General features: G+C 42.7%; 1 protein-coding gene across 1 annotated transcript in view; it reads right to left on the minus strand.

Annotated features, from left to right (window-relative positions):
- The window catches only part of hcrt (hypocretin (orexin) neuropeptide precursor), a gene marked incomplete at its 5' end in the record, with an annotated part of 6715 nt that extends 5094 nt beyond the window's left edge, over positions 1 to 1621 (minus strand). Inside the window, 1 exon segment of the mRNA XM_014023137.1 lies at positions 895 to 1621.
- Between the last annotated feature and the right edge of the window lie 1619 nt (positions 1622 to 3240).

Below are 3240 nucleotides of genomic sequence, written 5' to 3' on the forward strand. Positions count from 1 at the left end.
AACTAAAGGTGGCATAGATACTTTATTATGGTATAGTATTTAAATATATGCCTGAGAAACACATAATATTGCCCCTTTAATGAAAATCACTAAAATCATCTGCTAAAAAGAACAGACTCTTTTGCTCAACCATCTAATGTTTTTACCCTCTTCTTCTCTCCGGATTGAAGAGGAGCTGGAGTCTTTCTCCAGCTGGAGGGGCGGGGCACGGCTGGACGGGTCGCAAGTCCATCACAGGGACACACAGAGGCAAACAGGACAAACACTCACACYTGTGGATATCTTCGAGTTCAGTGAATCGAACGTGTTTTCAGTCAGTGGGAGGAAACCAGCTGGAGAAAACTCAYGTGTGCACAGGATGAACAGACAAACTCCACCCTACATAGAAAGGCCCGAACCCTGACCTACTCACTGTGAGGCGACAGCTCTAATKACTGCACCAGATTTTATTATTAGGGTGGGCTGTTTAACAGCCCTTTATGTTGGGATTGAATACTTCCCATTTCTGCCAGACAGATAAATAAAGAAGAGGAGGAGACAGGATAAACAATGAAGCCAGTTTTAATGGAGCTCTTACAGATTCCAGACTCACTTTGAAGTGAAACATCTGTCAGGTCATCATTTGATCTTTGCATGGACCCTAACTTGTTAATCCCCCCCCAACCCCAGTCCTGGCCCCACTGGTCATCTTAATCTGATCCACAGATCCACAGAACAACAGGTGTCAAATGACTGCAGATGTGCAAGTAAYGTTATAAAACAAAAAGAATAAAACTTACAACAGTTAGAATATCAATCCTTAATATATGCTCCCTTCGAACATTTTACATACACTTTACATCTATGGTCACTTTGTATTAACAGCAGTACCATTGTTGTGTTTGACCACTCACCTTTAACAGGGACAGTCACATATTCCAGTTCTGGGCTGATCGCTGAGCGCCACCACTTAAGGATGTAGGTTAGCTCCACCCTGGGGGACCGAAAACTGCAACTTACGTAACATCATACACACAGCCCCCCCGGGGAGGAGACAATGAGATCCTGTGGGGAAGTGTCCAGCAATGATTAAGTCCTAAAGAATGGTCCTGGAAATGTGCCGGGCCCAGTGGAGGTGGACAACAGCGGAGGAAATGTGAACGAACAGCTTTGGGTTGTTATTTTCTTTTTCCTACATTAGCTCTAGAAGCTCCCTGGTTTGTGCTGAAAAGGTCATAAGTGACTCCTACAGTGCTGAGCCAAGCAGAGCCRCTCTAACTTGTGCACTTCGAATTAAAACGACATCCTCGTCGTCGAAAAAAAAAAGAGAGTTAGCATTTTTTTCTCCCATAAATGGTGACAAAAAGGAGTGCAAATATAAAGAGATAAAAGCTCAAAGGTGTCTCTGAAATGAAAAGGCATATTTGTGGCATAAAACGCCAAAAGTGAGGTAAAGCCTGTGCCCACAGAGCAGATGTACAAACACCAAGAAACAGAATGTTACTAGCGCTGGCCAGAGAGAGACGGGGATATCGACAGGGCTGCGAAAAACTATTCGCCCTCAAACAGATTCCTTCTGTTTCTGCATTTTTAATAAGATTTTCTTCTTCTTTCTGCTGCCTTTCATTTTATTTGTGATTTGTGATTAGTATTATTTGTTGTGTATAGTATTTGTTTTTTTTTTAATGAAAATAAATAAATTTCCATCTATCCATTATCTATACCCACTTCCTCCTTTCAGGGTCACGGGGGTCACTGTTGCCCCGCAGTCACAGTGCGAGAGGCGGGGTACACCCTGGACAGGTCGCAAGTCCATCACTCCATCCATCCATCCATCCATCCATCCATCCATCCATCCATCCATCCATCCATCCATCCATCCATCCATCCATCCATCATCTATACCCACTTCTTACTTTCAGGGTCACGGGGGTCACTGTTGCCCATATCCAGCAGTCACTGTGTGAGGGGTGGGGTACACCTTGGACAGGTCGCAAGTCCATCACAGTGGATGTTCATGATTTCATTGTAAAACAAAGTAATGATAATGATCTATATTTATAGTTTCTTTGCAAAAAGTAGCATAACATTGACGTTATTATGTATGAGAGGATGACTGGGATTTGTATTACCAAGCTGAAATGTCTTGTAAGAGCCTCTGTACTCGCTCCAGTACTTTAGAAAATGTGCTTTCCAGGTCTGATGTGGGATCATTAGAGTAAAATTCAACTGTATCCTGAGTTTCYATTTTCAGTTGCTCCTTTTTTACAACAAAATACAACGCTCCAATGAAAGGTTGTAAATGGCATGAAGCAGTGTTGTGAGGACATGCTGAAGTGAGAGTGTCAGAAACATTTATTTTTGATATATACAGCATTTTCATAAAACTTTATGTTACTTGAATGTGATATAGAATTGATCTATGTGCCTTGAAAATACACAATACCCCTTTTAAAAGATCTGATCTATGACTTTAATGGAATCTTTAGTAGGAAACTAAGAATCAGGACTATACAGGGCCCTATAACCCTTCTTCCTGGCTTTTTCCGCAGAGACAATTCAAAGCGCCACAGTTTGAAATTCTCGGAGCGAGGCATTGGGTGTGCGCTAAAAGGTCAGGAGAGGCTTGCACTCAACGTATCTGTCATTGCTTGTCAAGTGGCCCGTGCATGAAAATGTCACATTGTCAGTGGAAGTTGTACGTGGCGCAGGTGTGTGGTGACCTCTCGGGTACAGCTCAGTGTCACATGATGTCAGATCCATTCAGAGTCGTCCCCGCGGTGTACTGTAAACGCCTTCCCCCCTAATATTTCCTCCTACAGTACTAGCATCGTATCGGTATCCCATGTAATGCAAAAAAAAAAATCAGAAATAAGCACCACCTTTTAGTATATCAGCGCGTGAACCAATTACATGCTAACATTCACAAGACATGTCACTGATATTGCTATGTGAGAGCAATCTCAATGCCTCTCTTAGCTCGGCAGGAACCCATGCGAGAAGTAATTGTGCATTTCACGTATTAGGCMTTCTGTCTTCTCTATGATCTATTTTCTTTTCCGAGACAGACACAATAATACAGCACCGAACGCAGCTTGATAGAGCGTCTATTTTTGGTCAAAGCACCTTTCTGTGAATGAGAATGAATGAAGGCGTGGTGCGGTGGTAATGTATCAACATAAAATATTGAAATAGCCCAACCAAGGGCAAACTCCATGTAATTGAAACTCTCTCTGTAGTCGGAACAAGGAACCGCCGTGC

This window comes from Austrofundulus limnaeus, unplaced genomic scaffold (assembly GCF_001266775.1).
Source record: "Austrofundulus limnaeus strain Quisiro unplaced genomic scaffold, Austrofundulus_limnaeus-1.0 Scaffold4, whole genome shotgun sequence".
Taxonomy (NCBI): Eukaryota; Metazoa; Chordata; class Actinopteri; order Cyprinodontiformes; family Rivulidae; genus Austrofundulus; species Austrofundulus limnaeus.